Raw genomic sequence first — 22003 nt, 5'->3', positions numbered from 1 at the left:
GATATGGGGTCTATTCAGTTTTTTTTCCAAAATAAAACACACGCTTTGAGAGTTTGTTTTTGGAAAACTTTTAAAAGTTTGGTTTAAGAGAACGTCACCAATGATGCACTGTCAGCAGCCAACTCTACATTTGGTGGATGGAGTAAAGGCAATCAATCAATCAATCAGTGACATTTATAAAGCGCGCTACATACCCGTAGGGTCTCAAGGCGCTGGGGGGGGGGGGGGGGGGGCGCTACTGCTCGAACAGCCAGGTCTTCAGCTTCTTCCTGAAGGAGAGGTGGTCTTGGGTCAGGCGCAGGTCGGACGGGAGGGAGTTCCAGGTCTTGGCGGCCAGGTAGGAGAAGGACCTTCCTCCTGTAGTCGCTCTTCGGATGCGGGGGACGGCGGCGAGGGCGTGGTTGGCTGATCGGAGGTGGCGTTTGGGAGCGTAGAATTTGACTCGGCTGTTGAGGTAGCTCGGGCCTTGGTCGTGTAGGGCTTTGTGTGCGTGGGTGAGGAGGCGGAAGGTGATTCTCTTGTTGACGGGGATATGCGTGGGTGAGGAGGCGGAAGGTGATTCTCTTGAAGGCAGGGTGGTGAACAAAAAGCCCTCTGCCACCCTGACGGCAAAGTGGGCCTGTGGTCTGAATATCATTGGTGAAGTCCGACACATATCTTGGAAAACATCTATATAATATATAGTATGCATATTTACAGCAGTGTAGGCCAAGTGGAGCAGGAATCACTCATGGCCGTCCACGTAATAACTCTGCGTTGAGACATCAAAGCAAATAGGAAAGGTTATTTTAGCTTTACTAAAAGTCCTCTATTACACAGTTTGCAATTTCTACGCCATTTGTTTTGAGATAAAAAATAAATTCACCAAACGGTTAAAATATTATTTTAATGAGCCTGATTGCTATGTCTCTTACAATTGCAAAATGTCTAAAAACATCACTCATTGCCAAAGAAACATGCCCCTGATAACAGGTGTACTATTCTAGGTTACCAAATACAACATACAGCAAACTCGAAGAGCTTCTTCACATCCAATCTCCAAAAAAGAATGCAGCAAACCATGTCCACATAATCAACACAAAAGGATCTAAATGAAAACATCTGGAGCTCACTGACTTCAAAACCTGCACTTTGCTACTACCTTGCTTACTGACAACAGTGATTCGCAGACATGACACAGTATATTAAGGTATATTATATTAAGGTATATTAAGGTATAAGCCATGAAATGTAACAGTTGGTGGCATTTGTCAAACTTTAACCTGGTGCTCAAGCAGCTAATGAATATTTTACTTCTGAGTTTTCTCTTGTAGTCCAGACCAAACTTTATACAATATGAGAGAGCGTGTTACAGCTGTATGGCCACTTGTAATAAAACAGTGTCCCTACTCACTTTTAATATTCATTTTATGCAAACAGTATTACCATAATTTCCCATCCTTCGCAGAAGCAAAGGATAAATGTACGACTTCTGCCTGAAACTGCTCATTTGCCATCTGTACAGACAAGCTGCGCGCCAGAAGCAGAATGAAATAATAAATGAATACCACTTCTGGAGAACTAAGACTGGTTGGCGTCCCTGCACAATATCTCCCATCAGATATACTGAGGAAGCTGACAGCTGGCTTAACTCCTTGTATTTACTCTAAGCAGTGCTGGGAAGAAATTGCACAAAATTAAAGTTGTACAGCAGGGACAGGTGGTTATAAAACCTCTTAGGAGAAATATGTTTTGTGGATGAATACCACATAACAGGTGTGGCTTCGAGGACATAATGTATTTGTTAAAGGAATGGTTGGGGGTTAATGCATGAGAAGGGGTAAATAATGTGAGAAGAAGGGATAAATATGCAAAACAAAGCTATTTACCAACCAAAATGGAAAGGGTGGAGTAGATGTATTTTTATTTTTCAATGAAAATTAGTGGAAGAGAGAGGAAACGTTAGACCTGGCACACTTGTGTGGTATTCCCCAAACCTTTTGACTTCATCCCTCCTCATATGCTGAATCCATTGTGTTGCTTTTAGGTCCCTGTGCACATTTCCATTGATAACCAGTGCTAAAGTGCTTGTGCTTTCTCCGTAAAACATGGTATACATGGCTTACACCAGACTGGCAAAGTTGGTTTACTTATAAGAATTGTAATGTGTTATTTATTTATACTGAATGAATTGTAATTTAAAATCCTTGTTAATGACAGAGTCCGATTGTCAGTCACTGTTAGACCGGTCACCATTAGGGCGGTCTTCCCCCAAATTGTTTGCCTGCTTACCTCCTCTTTTGGATGTATCTTTTTGTTGGCCATAAGACCCTGAGCACTTCACGTCTGCTGGCCAGAGCAAAAGTGCATGTACAGCTTGCCTAAACATGGTAACAATGGTGTATACACAATTGACATATTTAGTTGACTTGTAAAGTGGTATGCCATATACCCAGGGCCTGTAACCTAAATGCTACTTGTGGGCTTGCTGCTCTGATTGTGCCTCCCACAAAATTTCATTCAAATCTGTCTTAGCCTGCCATTGTAGGACCTGTGCGTGCAGTTTATTGGCATTTAAAACTACTTGCCAAGCCTTAAACTCTCTTTTTATTACACATCACCCTAGGCAGGCCCTGGGTAACCCATTGAGCAGGATGCTGTGTAAGTGAAAGGTAGGAAATTTATTGTTAAACTCTGCATGTCCGGCTAGTGCAATACGCCTAAATTCATCTTTCAATATTGTAAGGCCTACCCCTCTCATAGGTTAACATTGGGAATTCCTTCAACACGTTTAAGCTGTAATTCCTGATTGATAAGGAGTAGCTGCATCATGATTTATATCTTTGTAATGCTAATGATAATTCCTCCTTACTGGTAAAGTTGGATTTACCCATACTATTTTAGAAACACTTTTTGAAAGTGGACATTTCTCTGATCTTACTGATCTGTGTGCCTGCAACCTTTCTCCAATACACATCAGGGGTGGGTGACAGTTGCACTTTGTGCATTCCTTCTAGACAGCCACAAACACAGGAAGGTTAGGTGTGTTTGAGTACTCATCTGCATTTATCTGCATTGCAATGGATCTTCCTAAGCAAGTAGGGAAGGGAGAGCAGACACACCTGAATAGGCAGTGTCCTGTTTCTCACACAAAGGGCTTATTTTGCCCTACTGATAGTCTAGAGCCAGGGTTGGGAAGAAAGTACCTCTGTGCACTTCAAAGACCTTTCTTTGTAGTCAGCTCCATGTCAAAGGCACATTTGGGTGTAAGTACTGAGTCTCCAACCCCAACAAACCAGACACATTTGGACCTGCAACTGGACTCCATCAAAATAAATTATGTGCTGCATTAAGGGCTGACACTCTGCTGGACTGCTGACCTGGAAGGTTTACTTTTTTGCTGTCCAGCCCTGCTACCTGCCACTCTCTGACCATGATGAGGGAGAGCTAGACTCTGCTTTGCAACTGAAGTGATCTCCAAAGAATTGTTGACGTGCCTTCTGTTACTTGAGATTCATGGATTTCAAAGTCTCAATCCCTGTACATTGGTTCACTGGATGTGGACCCAGATGCATGCATCGTGGAAATTGATGCATCTCCAGTCTTTGAGTAGCAGAACTGGTGCATCAAAACCCAGTGCATTGCACTTGGAACCACCGCATCTCGTCCGGAACCACCTCTTCGTAACCAACTGATCACCCCCACTGCACGGAGAAGATTAACGCAACATCCCTCCAGTGTGGTTTAACCCTGTGCATCATCTTCAGAACCATGACAGTCAAAACTAGTTCTTTGCACAATGGACCCTGATGCACCGCCACTGTTGTGTGAAGAAAATGTACACATCATCTTGACTGTGGGCCCGACATCGACACATCGCTGGTCTGCACCCTGCATCTTGCTGTTGCGATCAGATCAGTATCAAGGTATTCTGTACCCCAGCCCTGCATGGCTCTTGTCACAGACTTGCGTTTCATTGTGGTCGGCCTGGACTGTTGACTTTTCCCAGGATCAGCATGACCACAAGTAACTTCTAAGGTGCTATTGCTTCTTAGCGTTTTGTTTACACATATTCATTTAAAATTAATTTCTTGACTTCTACTTATTGATTTTTTGCCATTTTGGTGTTGTTTTGTTCAGAATATAATAATCTATTTTATAAAACTTGTATGGAGTCTTTTTGTAATGTTTTTGTGTTGCTGTGTGTGTGTTGCACAAATACATAACATGTTGCCTCTTTAGATAAGCATAGAAGCTCTGTGCCAAGCTACCAGAGGGCAAAGGCAGATTATCTATTAGTGTGTATATTGCTTACCCTGACCTGGATTGGGGTTCCTGCTTGTACAGGGTGCATACTCTGATATTTAGAAACCCAATTTATAATAGTCACAATTCTGAAAATGCGACTTTTAGAAAGACTTATCATTTGTGGCATATGCTTGTATCCTGAGTCCCGTAACTGTGATTAGCTTTGCAGTTGGCCTTTGCACATTCCTCCCAGACAGTGAGATAAAGGTACCTACTTGTTGACAAGATGGGACATACACACAAAAAAACTTGATATCAGTCTTTTGTCCCCTCAACTACTTGGAGCTCTGACAGGGGAATGGAAGAACTTTACAGAACCATAGATAAGGGGAGTATCGGGAGTACACTCAATTCAAATGCTGGCAATAGGTATGAATGTTGAACCTCCTGAACCACTCATCAGATCACCTGTGGAAGTCTTAGAAGAAAGACTGCTCTGCTGCCTTGCTTCCTAAAGAAGGAAGCCTAGACCTGCTCTTTAACTCAGGACTTCACAGGTGACTCTAAGGGATAGCTGGCTGGCCTTTGTTGAGAGCTACAGGAACATGACAAGCTCCGGAGACCTGTACTGAATGTGCCCCGATTATCAAGACCCACCTGAACTTGCCTGTACCCTACTGCTGGACTCTGTTAAGTGAGTCGTGACCCCACAGAAATGCCCCCACATGGCCTGGACACTTAGCTGGCTTCAGTGTACACCTTCTGGCCCAACTGAGGGTTCCCTCAAAAGTGACTTAATGGTACTCAACTCGACGCCAGAACTCACCTCACAGCACTTTGCAGCTCTTGATCGGTGGCTTCATCAGATCCAACTCAGCGCAGCTCAGCTCGATGCACGATATCGCATCTCAGCACCTCACAGTTCCTGATCGGCGGCCTCATCAGAATTGAGGCTGTGTGATGCAACATCTTTCATCTCCTGATTTTTGGCCTCATTGAAACCGTCACAGTATGATGCAACTCCATGCAGCACCTCACAGCGGTCCCATCGGAGCCAACACAACTCAACACAGCACAATGCAGGACCTTGCATCAAATGCTCATGTACAACAAGGTACACTGTCAGCGAGCTGAACTCGGTCCTATACTCGGGTCATGCTCCATCATGGTTAGCCTGAACTAGTCATTTTGTATTGGTCTTGCACAACCAGATAACCATGTTTGGCATTTTTTGGCACTACATGTACCTAAGACTTTGCATATCTCCAGTTTTACTGATTGGATTTCTGTAGCTCTTTTGTCATCTTATTTATTAAGATGTACTCTATTTTCTACTTTGGTGTTGGATTTTTCTTGTGTTGTGTTTTCACCTTGTGACTGTTTGCCTGCTGCATAAATACTTTACACATTGCTTCTAAGCTAAACCTGACCACATTTGTGCTAAGCAACCAGTGGGTTAAGCACAGGTTAATTTCGCAACTTTTTGTGGTTCACTTTGGCAAGAATTGTTGTTGACTGAGAATGATATCACCCAATAACCCAAATTCTTCTAAAACAAAAATAGGTATTTGGGAACTATTGGTGCTCCATATAAATTCAGCAATACAGTTCTACCAAATATCTAGATTCAGAGTTCCATAAACTTATTAACCAACATGACATCCAAGGGCTTATTTATGAGATGCTTGTGCCACTGAAGTGTCACTTTTTCTGATGCTCCAGTGGTGCAAACCTCTCAACCATATCTATGAGGCCACACAAAGCTGCAAGACCTCAAGGATATGGAGTAATGCAAGGAAGCTCAAGTTACTGCGTTGCCATGGAGGTGTTCCATGTGTGTTGTGGTGTGTTTTCCGATGCAACACCCATGGATGTTGATGCTGCCCCAGATTTACTTAAACACATAAACCTGGGTCAGCGCAAAAACATTTACCCCTCCTCAGAGCAGGCGGATATAGAAGAAATATTTTAATTTCCGCTCTTTTCCTCTATCCATGTCTGCTGCATTTTGCAATACACAAATGAAGAGGAAAAGGTCTCTTCCTACTCAAAAACAATACTGCATTCAATGCAGACACCCTTACACCATAGTGTGAGGGTGCCTGCATTGGCGTCAGGCCGCTAATTGTGCACCAGTGCAATCAATCAATCAATCAGAGTACTTGTAAAGCGCACTACTTACCCGCGAGGGTCTAAAGGCGCTGAGGGGAGGGTGGTGCCACTACTGCTCGAAGAACCAGGTCTTGAGGAGCCTTCTGAAGGCGAGTAGGTCTCGGGTCTGCTGTAGGAGTGTAGGGAGGGTGTTCCAGGTCTTGGCGGCCAGGTAAGAGAGAAGGATCTGCCGCCGTAGGTCGTTTGTTGGATACGGGGACAGCGTCGAGGGCGAGGCTAGCGGAGCGGAGCTGGCGGGTGGGGGTGTAGAAGCTGAGTCTGCTGTTCAGTTAGGCTGGTTTGGCGTTGTGGAGTGCTTTGTGTGCGTGGGTTAGGAGCTTGAAGGTGATCCTCTTGTGGACGGGGCGGCCAGCGTAGGTCTCTCAGGTGGGGGTGAGGTGGCTGCTGAGGGGGACGTTGACGATCAGTCGGGCAGAGGCGTTTTGGATGCGTTGTAGTCATCGTAAGTGTTTGGCTGGGATTCCTGCATAGAGTGCATTGCCGTAGTCCAGTCTGCTGCTGACGAGTGCCTGTATCACTGTTCTTTTTGTTTCGGTTGGGATCCACTTGTAGATCCTGTGGAGCGTGCAGAGGGTGTTGTAGCAGGAGCAGGAGACGATGTTGACCTGCTTAGCCATAGATGACCTTTGCCGGGATAGGGAGTAAGGAGATGGGCCGGAAGTTCTTGAGGTCCTTGGGGTCCGCCTTGGGCTTCTTGAGGAGGGCATTGATTTTGGCGTGCTTCCAACTTTCCGGGAATGTCGCTGTTTCGAAGGAGATGTTTATGACCTTCCGTAGATGGGGTGCAATGGTTGCGTCTGCTTTATTGAATTCATGGTGTGGGCACGGGTCTGACTCAGATCCTGAGTGGATGGAGTTCATGACCTTGTGTGTCTCGTCGTCGTTGACGTTGGACCAGGAGGTCAGGCGGTTGGCGCTGGTGGTGTTCGCAGGGGGGGTGGAGTCTGGCGTAGTCGGGCGGTCGTGGTGTTGAAGCTGTCATGGATGTCAGCGATCTTGTGGAGTAAGAAGATGGCCAGTGAGTCGCACAGTTCTTGTGAGGGCGGGATGTCGTTGGCATTGGCGCTGGGGTTGGAGAGTTCTTTTACGATGCTAAAGAGCTCTTTGCTGTCGTGTGCGTTGTTATCCAGGCGGTCTTTGAAGGAGGATATCTTGGCTGATCTGATGAGGTGGTGATGTCTGCGGGTGGCGTCCTTGTGGGCTGCGTGGTTGTCCGGTGTGTGTTCGTGGAGCCATTTCTTCTCCAGTTTCCGGCATGCGAGTTTGTGCAGAGGAAAAGAACAGGGAAGGCACCATATTTCATAAATATTATGCATTCCTGCCCTTTCACAATGGTGTAGGGCAGTGCAACAAGAAGATTCCAATTCCCCATAAATAAGACCCGTGTTTTATTTGTCCATTGAGTGTCTCGGAAACTTGAAATGTACTAAGAATTTGAAGATGGGGATTTATCCCCTGACACATCAAAAAAAGGAGATTCTTATGTCCATGCTGTGATGGAGCTCGTAAGGGTCTTGAATGGGGAAGTTGGACCCCTCCCTCGAGACCCATGAGGACCACAGATATTGAATCTTTGCTTTTACTCTCTTACAGTTTTATGACATCCCAGGTACTGCAGTGAGGTAACTGAATAGAGGGTGGTTGGTGCGTTTCACAGTTAAGAACACTGGACCTTTCTCTTCCACAAATGTGAGTAGTGCACTCAGGGCTTAATGACCATGCAGTGCTGAATTTGAGCCAGTGCTTTCCGGTGCTCAGCATCGGCACCTATAGCACCAGTTAAGGACACGCTCATTTGGAATGCATGTGATTTTCCCCAGAATCAAAGGGTGTTGAGCCATGCCGAGACTTGAACCCAGTTCCCCAGTTCCGAAATCAGCAGTTCTAGACATTAGGCCAAGTCCTCTCCAGACGAGTAAGTGCTGGGGATCTAGTACGGAGGCAGTTTGCACCAGCACATTCCTCTTGTTAGCGCTGCCTCCTGAGGAGAGTCCCAGCACTTTTTATTTTACAAATTAACCACTGTGACCATGCACACAATAGGCAAACTAATGTTCAATTCTGGCTGGCCCAACTAAGTCCTGACATCATCTCAATTAGAAAGGAAAGACTTTTCTGTGATAACTCAGCAAGTTGTGATTTGTTTCTAAAGCCTTGCAATCTTTGTGTACTTATGTTAGATTGCCAGGCTAAAAAAAAGTCTGATAAAAATCCCCATCTAAATCGATTTGCCTGAGAAACTGTGGAAAACACAGAATGTGCTGTAAAAATGTTTATAGAGAAAATGATGTTGCATTGAGAAGAAAAAAAATTGTTGCATCATGAAGAAATAGTTTCGCACAGGTAACTTTTGCCAAAGTTTGTGAAACGCCAAATGTTGCACGCTTCTATTGTAGTGTGGTTCCTATATTCACAATAGGCTCTGCGCATTAGAATAACATAAACAGTAGTTTAGACATAGGACTGAGGTCAACTAGGTCTCTACTGAATATGTTAGACTTAATTATGAATGCCAGCTAGCTCAGAGGTCACTAGAAACTTTCTCGAGTGAACAGGAAGGAGTTAACTTTCCTGAATAGACAAGAAGGGATTAGCTTCTGACAACCACATAAACATGACAACTTTGCTTCCTCCAGAATAAGGAGTATACCTCCAGAGCCGTGTGAAAACAATAGATAGCTATTTCACTCAGTCAATCGTGCATGCTTAGTTTCACCAGAGTGCAGAGAAATAGAGAGACGGGCGTTTTCAATAAAAGTTGTTATTTATTGAGCAGTCTTCTTTCTCATGCAAGAGAAATGAATTGCCACAATTGCAATACTTATCATAAAGTAAAGTGCGTACAGTAAAAGGAGTATTATGAAATAATACTGTAAAAGCATTTATATGGTTTATGAGCCATATGATACTTAAAACGGATAAAATATATACAATACATACAATGATAAAAGTTGACTAAACGTACTCAACTGGTGCTTCTAAAATATGCCTACCCGGTGTACCTAACCTAAGCCTAGTAAGTGGGAAGGAGTAAGCGAGCTGCAGTTTAAGTTAAGTTCGTTTTGCCAAGAATCTGATTCAAGAATTCTCTAAGGATCTAATCAGCTCCTACCTTGGTTTTAGAATGAAGGAGGTCTTGTATCTCTTTCTAAGGACTCAATCTCCCAGCAACCCGCAAGGGTGCCTGGAAACACTGGAGCTGGATTTCTCGGCAGGAAAAAAGACAGCGTCTTTCTCAGTGCGTCAAATGGGAGGGTCGGCTTCCTTCGGCACTCGCATCAGCTGGGCTTTGGGTAAGTAGATAGCCGCTCTCCTCCAAACCTTAAGGCAAATGCTGGTATATTTATACCTGAAGGTGCCGTGTTTGACGTAAGGTTGGACATAAGACGTCACTAAGAACTGTCACTAAGAACTGGCAGTTCTTTCAGGACTCTCAGGAGTTCTAGGACAAATCAAAACAGAAGCAGGGGGAATTCCCGGGCTGCTGGAGGCTTGGTTTGTTTAAAGAACGCGTTGTACTTTCTAGGAGTCTAGGGAAGTAGCCTTGCTGTATTTGGACTGCATTGGCTATGACTCAATATGGTTATGATTCTTATGCCTTTATAAGGATATGATTTGTTATAACCACATAAGGGCATGAATCTGAAATATTTAATTAGGGTCCTAGATACATTCACAACACCATACATCGGTCAACGTTCCCATGCTTCAAAGTTGAAATTTGAAACTATGTCCAACACTACACTCAAGGCAGTACCTGTTGGCTAACCCTATCTATTTCCAGAAATTAAGTACTTAACTCTGAGTACTTAAAACTGAACTCTGTTCTCCTTGGCCCTCAATATTCTATCTCTCGATGTCAAATTTGACTTCGGGGTTTCCTTTTTGACTTTGCTGTACGCTGTTCTGGTTCCTGGCTGTCCTTTGTACGAGCCAATGAAAGAAGTTTCCTGTGTCATCCATAGCCATCGCAATGAGGTCAAAGGTTTTTGTTGCTGGTTCCCGTGAATGTTTTAGGGAGCCATATGGAATGTTTGACGAAGATGAATGACAAGGTCTAGCTACGGGTGGGATTCTAGTTACTATCTCTGTGTTCGAAATGTCTGATCCTCTTGCTTAATATACTTTTACCCACCTGACTGTCTCTTGCTTCTTACGCTACATAGAGTCCTTGTACCCCTTCACGTTGGAACACGCTACTGTGACCGAATAGTACCCATGTTTTTTAAGTTCCGAATCTCCAAAAAACTAGACCATTTTAAGAATGGAACTTTCTGTCTTTATGTAACCACAACCTGCAAGGGCATAGCTATTATAATTTAGCAGGTGCATTGACAACTTGAACAGAGCAGTTAGGTGCCCACTATTAGGTCACACAACATCATTTCTAGTTAACTACAACTCGCAAGACAATTGTTTTAGGGCTGGAAAAAGAGTGGGCTCCAAAAAAATGCGGGAACCCGCATTTAGGATTGATTGAAGTCCGTCCAATATTTCTACGAACAAACTCAATTATTGAATATGAGAGCTCACAAAAATTCAAAGGCCAACCGTGCATGTATCATGTTCTTTTATTTAAGGCAGTGTCTGTTTATTTTGTATTGTGGGACAGGTTTCCTAGCACCATAGATGATATGTTTCAGGCGCCTGAAACCCAGTAGGTTACCAGTAAATGTTGTATACATTAGCTTCATTAATTTGTAGCATGTTTCATCACAGCTTATGAGTGCAGCTGATGAAAGACAGGGTGTATACTAATAATTGCTTCTTGCCCTAGTTCTGTCATACAGTTTCTAAACTAATGTCACTCTATTATTGTAATTTTCTCTTTCAACATTTGGTGCATTTCCAATGCAAAGGAAGGGAGATGATATTTGTGTTTGGTTTAGGCCGAGCTGCAGACGATGTATTAAGACGAAAGCCGGTTCCCTATAGCATAGAAATAAATGTGTACCCTCTGTTTTGTTTCTCGAATTTTATTTCTTAGCAATCTATTCGTATGTTTCTCTTTTGCAAAGTGGAAACATGCATTAGCAAAACCAATAACTTTGTTTTCTATAGTGGATTCAAACAACATCAGGCACTATTAATTCAGGGGTAATCTATAATACTGCACATTGTCTTAAAGTTACTTCTGACTGTGCTGTAGTACTGGGAACCCAAATACAGGTCAAAGTTCTAAAGCACAATGCCTCTAGTCAGTTGTGTTGCAGAGCCCTAATGCACGAATCTACAAGTTTGCACCTGGATCAATACTTCAATTGGATTGGTTAAAGAGTACTATTTACTTATTGAAACTCAGAAGAGTTAGTTTCACCCTGAGGAATGTGCTTATGGGTTTCTAAAGTGGGGGATCCAGTACTCCCAAAATAACATCACTATGTCTTAGTTGTTAGATCAAATGTGAAATGTGTGGTTCTAGATCATGGCAGCTGTTGAGTGGAGTGGGAGCTTCTGCAGGGACTTCACAGTCTTTACACCCAGAGGTTTCATGCACTTCTCACCGAGGTGTGCATAAAACATAGGCATATGTTCTTGGCTTTCCAAGGACACATGCCTATAGTGATGCAGCCTGAAGCTTTGCTTTGCGTTACTTTGCATCAAAGGGGAGTCCAATGGTTGGTACATGGGCATTCCTGTGCATCCATCCATGATTTCTGCTGTAAAATCCTATCTACTGACAATAATAGGCAGGGTTCAACGCTAAAAATTAACGCAACTTGAAAGCAGGCATTTGAAAGGAGAAATGGGTGTAATTCTCATATCATTTCCCACTTTGCATGTGTGTTGCACAGTGCAGCACACATCTAAAGTGGGAAAAGATTTAAAGCTAGTCTTAGCATGGTATTTTGTACGGGAAGGGAACCCTTCCAGTACAAAACCTATTCTAGACTTACGCAGACACCTTGACCCTATGGTGCAAAGTTGTGTGCGGCGGTCTGCAGCCTGATTATGTGCCGGCTCTAGGAAGAGAGTAGGGTAGTGCCATATCGCTGCAGACATGGCACTTACCTGGTCTCTGAACCGCATCGCTGCGGCGGTTATTTTCGCGCTACGCGGCTTTTTTCTAAAAGCCGCGTTAGATGACGAGCTGAGCTCGTCATCAGCATCGAAGGGGTTAAACAGCTCAGTCAGCAACTGGGGATGCTGCACTGCTTTGTGTGACAGGCTTGTAAATCTGAGCAAAAGTGTTTTAACCCCTTGCATGCGGGGCTGATCCCCCCGCTGTGCTGGGGGGCGGGGGGGGGGGGTGCGCACAGCGCTCGTCATGAGCCACGGTGGTCGTGTGCTCATGACAAGCTCAGCTCACACCCGTTTCTGTGGAACGCTCGCACAGCAGGGGAATTAGCCCAGTGTGCGAGCGTTCCAACGGTCATGACAAGCTCAGCTCGTCATGAGCACCGTGACTTATGACGAGCTGAGCTCGTCATGAGCGACGAAGGCGTTAAACAAATCTTTGACATCAACAGCAGCAATAGAAAAGCATTCAGAACACGCTTATCCTGATCATGCTTCCACAAGTACAAGAGCATCCCAGTGGCCCTAGTTTTTAGTCTCTGTAAACTCTTTCTGAATTTTTGTAAAAAGGTATATATATATCACACTTCATTTGTCAAGGTATGCTACCACGAAACTTTCAGTCAGGGTTTGAAAGGGGCCGGTGCTCACCGATACTGAGTACCAGTAATTTTTCCCCATGACTACCGGAACTTCTCCGTGCCCAGGGAGAATACCGCTACTCACTGCAGAATATCAGGATTTTCCAAAGAAATGGTAATCGTGAACACACACCGCATTTCAACTCACCGGGACTTACTCACATGATTAGAATTTCGCTGAGGTGGTGACGAGCACAATGAGGTCAGCACAACGTGTGATGTCACCATCCAGATTGCTGTGTGGCGGGAAAGGAAGGGGAGCCCTTTAAAAGTACAGTTTGCGTGGGCTTTCCTTTCGACAGCCAGGTCCCGTCACAAGGAGCCAGCAGGGAGCAACGAAAAGCAGCACCTAAATGACCAGATTTCCCCCCCAATGCCAGCCAGGTGATGGAGCCAGCGAGGAGGACCGCCTGCAGCAGCAGCATGACTGGATTCCTCGATCCAGAGCCGTCTGGGGTTTAGGAAGCAAGGATCAGATTCCTGCAGCTGGGCCACGATCAATCCACCGTCGCTCAGGACCAAGGCTCGAGTTCTGCAGCTGTTGGGCCCTCCATCCTTCCAGCGACTGCTGCAGAGATCTTTAAGGGTTAAAAGGTAAGTTAGACTCACCACTTTCAGTGAGGTCAATGCAGGGGCTCAGGGAGCACACTCACTTGAGTCATGGTGGGGGTTGATTTTTTCTTCTTCATTTGTGTTAACCTTTCCTCAGAAAGGGGCGTAGGCGCTGAAATTACAAGCTGCAGCACCCTAAATTACATGCATGTCACAGAAGTCGAATGTCAGGCATATCGCCTGAAAAATAGCTGATTATTCTTTTAACACGGAGATTGATGTTTACTTTACTTTTTCTGAAACAGAGTGAAATAATTTTTTGAAAGCCTCTATGATGTCATTGTTTGCTAACACACAACAATGCGATACATGCCTGTAAATAAACTGTGCTAACATTTCAAAACAGGAGTTAAGAAATCACAAATGAAGCAGGTTATTTTGTGATGCTGAAGTGTGATGGAAATTTTTACTAGAATTAAAAAAAAACAGAGGGGCATATTAATAATTATCGCTGGCCGTACATATTGATAGAAATATCATCGCCGGCTATCGCTGATTATTATTGGCATGATAACGCTATATTTATAACGCATAGCGCTATGGCGATAATATTTCAGCGACAGCGGTGTTTTCAATGGAACATCGCTGGTTTTCCAGCGATGTTCCATTGAAAACAGCGATAACATTGATGATACGACGCTGTGGTCGTATCAGCATAATCCATCTCCCATTAAAAGTACGCCTTAGTCAGGAATTTAACAGACGTTAAATTCCTGAGTTAAGGCTGAGGTAGCGCAATTTTTTTTAATCGCTGCACCTCCTTGTTAATATCGCGAAGCTGCCTTAATGATATAAACATGTGCTGTTTTCACAGCCACGCCTTCTTTGCATCTCATTAGCGATGCGTGGCGAGGCTGTGAAAAAACCCGCTCTACATCAAGGAAACACACGCTAGCGTGTCTTTGATGATATTGCGATATAATTATCACCGCTTTTCGCCCAAAAACAGACGCTAAAGCGGCGATAATTATATGGCCAGCCCTTGGTAATATGCCCCATTGTTCTTTACATGGTGAATGGCAAAAGATACATATTCGCTGGAACTTGGAGCCCAGCTTCCATTAGTGCAGCTGTCTGGCAGAGAGACCTACAGAACCCTAATTATTGCTGTATTTCACAGCTCAAGCAGAAGACAGGGGCCCATTTCCTAGCTTGAGCTCAGGCCCATGACACACCGGCTTACACTGGCTGAAATCCACAAAATATCCCTGGTGAGTTGTACAGTTTCATCAGTAAGGCTGTATGTCTATGCAAATGTAGTGGTTGTGTCAATTTAAAATGTGATGCCACTAAATAAAAGGGTCCTACAGCACCATACTCCACCAGTTACATACTACACCTTTACCACTCTCCTCCTGAATGGGAGTGACTCATTTACTACACTTGTTCTTTTTGTGATGCTCAGATTTATCACAATTCCTCTGACTTCAGAGATGCAACATTGATGGCACCATCCCCACCCTGAAAATTGTTCAAGCACCACTGAACTAAACGAGCCATATGCAAATTGCAAAGCATAGGTTTCACAGTATCATTTTACCTAAACTTATTCAGATGGTAGTAATAGCCTCATTAGTGCAAATAACCCCAAAGACTGCCTTACATATTACTTACATATGGGGTAAGATTGTTAGCAAGGAATGGCTATTTAGGGGGAGTGGCTTTCAATCAATCAATCACGGCATTTGTAGAGCGCGCTACTCACCCGGGAGGGTCTCAAGGCACTGGGGGAGAGGGGTATGTTACTGCTTGAACAGCCAGGTCTTGAGCTGCTTCCTGAAGGAGAGATGGTCCTGGGTTCGCCGAAGGTGGGTGGGGAGGGAGTTCCAGGTCTTGGCTGCCAGGTAGGAGAAGGATCTTCCTCCGGCGGTGGCTCTGCAGATGCGTGGTACGGTGGTGAGGGCGTGGCTGGTCGATCATAGCTGGCGGGTGGGCGTGTAGAAGGTCATGCGGTCGTTGAGGTACTTGGGGCCCAGTTCGTGGAGAGCCTTGTGTGCGTTGGTGAGGAGTCTGAACGTGATTCTCTTGCTGACGGGGAGCCAGTGCAGGTCTCTCAGGCGTCCGGTGATGTGGCTGTGTCGAGGGATGTCCAGGATGAGTCGTGCGGAGGCGTTCTGGATGCGTTGGAGTCTTTTTTGAAGTTTGGCTGTGGTTCCGGCGTAGAGGGTGTTCCCGTAGTCCAGTCGGCTGGTGACGAGTGCCTGGGTGACGGTCTTCCTGGTTTCAGTGGGGATCCATCTGAAGATTTTGCGGAGCATGCGCAGGGTGTTGAAGCACGAAGATGAGACGGCGTTGACTTGTCTGGTCATCGACAGGGAGGAGTCCAGGATGAAGCCCAGGTTGCGTGCGTGGTCCGTTGGTTTGGGAGCGGTGACCAGGAGTCGTCCCAGGCAGAGGGTGATGATCCCAGGAGGAAGACTTCCGTCTTGTCAGAGTTCAGTTTAAGGCGGCTGTTCCTCATCCAGTCCGCGACGTCTTTCATCCCTTCGTGTAGGTCGGCTCTGGCGGTGGTGGGGTCGTTGGTGAGGGAGAGGATCAGCTGGGTGTCTTCGGCGTAGAAGATGATGTTGAGGTTGTGTTGGCATGCGATGGCTGCGAGGGGGCTCATGTAGACGTTGAAGAGGGTTGGACTGAGTGAAGATCCTTGTGGTACACCGCAGATGACTTCGGTGGCCTCGGATCTGAACGGAGGGAGGCGCACTCTCTGGGTTCTTCCGGCGAGGAACGAGATGATCCACTCCAGTGCTTTCTCTCGGATTCCGATGTTGCTGAGGCGCTTCCCTAGGGTGCGGTGGCAGACAGTGTTGAACGCCGCAGAGAGGTCCAGGAGGATGAGGGTCGCTGTTTCCCTGTTGTCGATCAGGGTTCTGATGTCGTCGGTGGCTGCGATTAGGGCGGTCTCGGTGCTGTGGTTGACCCGGAACCCGGACTGCGAGGGGCCGGAAAAGGAAGGAGCGAGATGGGGCGGTAGTTCTTGAGGTCGGTGGGGTCCGCCGTTGGTTTCTTCAGGAGGGCGGTCAGCTCGGCGTGCTTCCAGCTCTCCGGGAAGGTGGCGGTGCGGAAGGAGGAGTTGATGATGTCTCGGAGAATGGGCGCGATGATGGCGTCGGCTTTGTTGAAGATGTGGTGTGGGCATGGGTCGGTTGGTGATCCGGAGTGTATGGAGTTCATCGTGCGGGTGGTGTATTCGGTGCTGATCGGGGTCCAGTTGCAGAGGGTTGTGGTGGCGGGCATTGGTTCGGTGGTTGGGTGCGTGGTCTGTGCGTCGAAGCTGTTGTGTATGTCGGCGATCTTGCGGTGGAAGAACGAGGCGAGTGAGTTGCAGAGGTCTTGCGAGGGAGTGATGTCGTTGTTTCCGGCGCTGGGGTTGGAGAACTCTTTGACGATGCTGAAGAGTTCCTTGCTGTCGTGGGCGTTGTTGTCCAGTCGTTCTTTGAGTGCCGTCTTCTTGGTGGCGCGCATCAGCTGGTGGTGTTTGCGGGTGGAGTGCTTGAGGGCGGTCCTGTTGTCTGAGGTCCGGTCGAGCCGCCAGGCTTTCTCGAGGGTGCGGCAGTTCTTCTTGGATTCCTTGAGTTCGTCAGTGAACCAGGGGGTTTTCTTGCTGCTGGGTCTGCTGGGACGGTTCTTTAGTGGTGCGAGGTCATCGGCGCAGGCGGTCAGCCACTGTGTGAGGTTGCTGGCTGCTTCGTTGGGGTCCGTTGTGCTGGTGGGAGTGTTTTTGTTGAGGGAGGCGGTGAGCTGCTCGGTGGTGATCTTGCTCCAGCTTCAGCGGGGAATCTGTTGCGGGTGGTGGTGGGTCGTAGTTCTTCTGAAGCTGAAGTGGACGCAGCCGTGGTCGGTCCAGTGGAGTCCGGTGGCGTGGCTGAAGGAGATGTGCTTGCTGAATGAGAAGACGGGATCAAGCGTGTGGTCGACGTAGTGGGTGGGGGTGTTCACCAGTTGCTTGAGTCCGAGGTTGGCGAGGTTGTCCAGCAGGGCGGTGGTGTTTCTGTTGTTGTTGTTCTCCAGGTGGAAGTTGAGGTCTCCTAGGAGGATGTAGTTGGTGGAGGGAAGGGCGTGCGGGCTGATGAAGTCTGCGATCTCTTCGCTGTATTGTGTGCGTGGTCTCGGCGGTCGGTAGATGAGGGTGCCTCGGAGGGTGGTCTTGGGGTCAGTGTGTATCTGGAAGTGTAGGTGTTCGGCGGCGGTGAAGGTTTCGTCGGAGTTAGTCGAGATGCGGATGGTGTTCTTGTGTACGATGGCGATGCCTCCTCCCGTCTGGTTGACGCGGTCCTTCCGGGTGATCTTGTATCCGTCCGGGATGGCTACGGCGATGTCGGGGGCTGAGGAGGTGTTCATCCAGGTTTCGGTGAGGAAGGCGACGTCCGGTGCTGACGCATTGAGCAGGTCCCAGAGATCCACGGCGTGCCTGTGAACGGAGCGGGTGTTGAGCAGGATGCACTTCAGGTGGTTGCTGCTGGTGATCGACTTGGCGGGGGTGGTGCAGGTCCGGTAGCAGGTGAAACGGCAGGCTTGGCAGGCGAAGGGTCCGTGGGTGCGTCTCGGGGTGGCTCGGTTGCAGGCAGGGTTCCGGCCAGCATTGAGAGTGTTGAGTGTGGCGGCGTCGTAGGTCAGTTGGGTCGTCTTGCATCGGCGAGGACCAGGGATCCTGGCGCTGGGCGCGGTCCAGGCGCGGACGGGCGCAGACGGGCTTGTCTTTGGCGCGCCTTCGGTGCACAATCGGCGCGCCTGCTGTGCGTGAACGCTGCGCGTTCGCGTGGGCGTCATAAGAGAAGAGCCGGGAGGGAGGAGCAGCTGGGTGGCGGGGCGGCGAATGGGCAGGAGGGGGGCGGGGCAGCAGGGATTCAGCGGCGGGAAAACTGAGGTTCGAGGGCAGCTCAGCGGCGGCTGGGTCGTCCGGGGGGGCGAGACAACAGAAACAATACAGAGGCACAATAAAAATAAAAACGAAGGGCTAGAGTGAGCAAGCAAAACAGAGGCACAAGGAAAGCACAAGAAAAGCAAAGCAGAGGAAAGCACAAGGAAAGCACAAGTAAAGCAAAGCAAGGGCAAGAGCGAGCAAGCAAACAGAGGCACAAGGCAAACCAAAACGAGGGGCAAGAGCCCAAGGCAAGGCGGGCAGCAGCGAGGCAGAAGCAGTGGTGTGTGGGGGCGACCTCACCTGTTTACAGGCTCGGCGGTCGCTCCCTGCGCCTGGGCGCGATCCCCTTAAGAGAGGAGCCGGGAGGGAGGAGCAGCTGGGTGGCGGGAGCGGGCGGCGAATGGGCAGGAGGGGGGCGGGGCCGCAGGGAGTCAGTGGCGGGAAAACGGAGGTTCGAGGGCGGCTCAGCGGCGGCTGCGTCATCCGGGGGGCGAGACAACAGAAACAATACAGAGGCACAATAAAAATAAAAACGAAGGGCTAGAGTGGGCATTAGAATCAGCCAGACAGATGAACAAAAGAATAAGGTAGTTACAGAGTAGCCCTATTATCACTTGCTCACTGTGGTACTTGCACTCTAATTGCATACTGCATGAGGTATTTTGTGAAGGAGATGCTCAAAAGGCAGTATTTCGTGGCAAATTCAAAAACTAGAATCATACAGATAGCTGAGAGAGTTGATCACTTGTTGCATCCCTACAAGGCTGACTCAGCCTTTTAACTTTTCAATGGCAAGAAAATGAATACCTCAATTGATTGGGTAATGGTAATGGTATGTTCATTATTAAGGACAATATGAATTATTGTCAATTGCAATCAGAGGGCTGGCGACCCGCAACATCACCCTGGAGTATAAGCCTGGTGCTATTGACCTGACCTACATCATCTAGTTTGTGCTGGTGTTGCTTTACATCCACTGAACCAGAAGAGTATCGGCGTGAGGTAAGAGGGAATGCTGAACGGTGTTGTTCCCAGGGCACTGTTACTCCGAAGGCATGTTCACCCATCCCTCTTTATGCTGTAGTGCCTCCATCACACAAACCCACTGCTTTAAAGACATAATCCAAGCGATCCTTTACTGTACTCAGCACATGGGAATATTCCCCTTGTGCCCTGTTATGCAGCCAGCATATGAACCCATCTGCATGTACATCCTACGTGTGTGCATGTCTTATTCTGTTATTATCATGGGCACTCTTTGAAGTTCTGATAGTTTTGCCACCCCATACCTGCTTGTAGATGTGTTGGTTGCAATTTGTTTTAGTAAGCACAGATAGACTACATTACCTAACATTCACTGGGCTGCAATACAGAGCAATGGACTGGAAGTACTATGTAGTATCCTGTATATGTATTTATCCTTCTCTTCTTAGCTGCTCAGCCAGTGTGAACGTGCTGCGTGGAATGTTGGTGTGGTGATGATGAATGGAATGTTTGGGTGCCTTTGAGGTGAGGTGTGACAGTTGGAGTATTGGCTGAGCAGCAGGAAGGCTGCTCCTGGTGGGACTGTTCTACATGAACTTTCTAACCTGGAACTAAGACTTAATGAATCATCTTGAACTACACTTCAGCTCTGGGTCTTAATTGCTACCTTACTACATTTTGCTGATGAGGATGGGGTACAAACCCACACCCTAGTTTTGGGGACGTTTGGTCGGGTATACTACACCCATTCTTTTTATGTAAAAAATGTGTGTCAGTCGTTCTAACAGCTAGTTCATGTTGTGCTGTGTTGTGCCGCCTCTCATGCCTGTCTGGCAAGTGGGTGTGGTTATTGGTGGCCATAGGCGCGATTGTGCTTGTTATATAATATGTGGTTTCTTCTGCCATATTTCATGAATTTTTATAGAGGGGGAGGATGTGTGATATATTACCTTGTATATTTATCTATGCATCTTCTTCATTTTTATTTATCAATGCATCTTCTTCATTTTCTCTTGTTTATTTACCTATTCATCTTCTTTATATATTTTCAATGCTATATTGTTGCTCTTCATTGTATATTTATCTATCTATTGTATTTTTCTCACTGTTTTACTACGGTTCTTCTGGTTAATGCTTCTACCGATTTTGTACTTTGACGTAATATCTCTTTTCATGGATCTTGGGAGAGAGGGGTGGGGGGAGAGTGAGCAGACTCAAAAAACCCTTCAAGTGTGAAAAAGGCCGCTTTATTGGAACAGGTGCACATTTACAAAATACACAAACTCGGCAACCGCCTCACAATCTAAACCACAACCCAAGTTTTTGTTCGTTTTTATTTCACACCCAAAACCCCGCCCCCACCCCACACCCTCCATCACACCCACCCCCACCCGTACATACCCAACACAAAACCATACAAACCCCAATAACATTATAACATTATAACATCACCTAATAAATATAATCTTACATCTCTGACTATAAACCAACAGAACATATCCCCCGATCCATATTCTCCGAACCCCACGTCAATCAAACTGAACAATCCCCAAACAATAACCGATACAACTAACGGGTCCAACTTGGCCCAAAACTGACGATCACATAGCAAAACCGCCACGCACCTGTCCCAAGCGACAAAGCACAACGTAAAACCCCATGAACACATGTTTCAAACCGCAGCCAAACGAAAGAAATAAATAAATAAAAATCCCTTAAAAAAGGGGAGAGGGAGGGGGGGACAAAAAATTCTAAGCTCAACCGGCCACCAGGTCACCAAGCCTAAAATGGTGCCCGGAGCGAGGAGCCCCGCCCATTTATAGGGGAGCGCACAAAACAACTAAAACCAGCCCAAAAACGCCCAAAAAGAACCTGCTAGAAAGAATACCCCACCCAGATCTCCCAAACCGCCCGGGGGAGGAGACCTCCCGGTGGTCGGCTGCCCTCCCCCAAGCCCCCCTTGGGAGAGAGGGGTGGGGGGAGAGTGAGCAGACTCAAAAAACCCTTCAAGTGTGAAAAAGGCCGCTTTATTGGAACAGGTGCACATTTACAAAATACACAAACTCGGCAACCGCCTCACAATCTAAACCACAACCCAAGTTTTTGTTCGTTTTTATTTCACACCCAAAACCCCGCCCCCACCCCACACCCTCCATCACACCCACCCCCACCCGTACATACCCAACACAAAACCATACAAACCCCAATAACATTATAACATCACCTAATAAATATAATCTTACATCTCTGACTATAAACCAACAGAACATATCCCCCGATCCATATTCTCCGAACCCCACGTCAATCAAACTGAACAATCCCCAAACAATAACCGATACAACTAACGGGTCCAACTTGGCCCAAAACTGACGATCACATAGCAAAACCGCCAACCAGAAAGCCGTGGGGTGAAAGACTGATACGGAGAGAGCCCCACCTTTCTGCCCCCCAACCGCCTAAAACCGGGGGGGGGGGGGGGGGGTGGGAG

Source organism: Lissotriton vulgaris, chromosome 10 (genome assembly GCF_964263255.1).
Source record: "Lissotriton vulgaris chromosome 10, aLisVul1.2, whole genome shotgun sequence".
NCBI lineage: Eukaryota > Metazoa > Chordata > Amphibia > Caudata > Salamandridae > Lissotriton > Lissotriton vulgaris.
The sequence above is the reverse complement of the archived record's forward strand: the minus strand, read 5'-3'. Positions refer to the sequence as shown.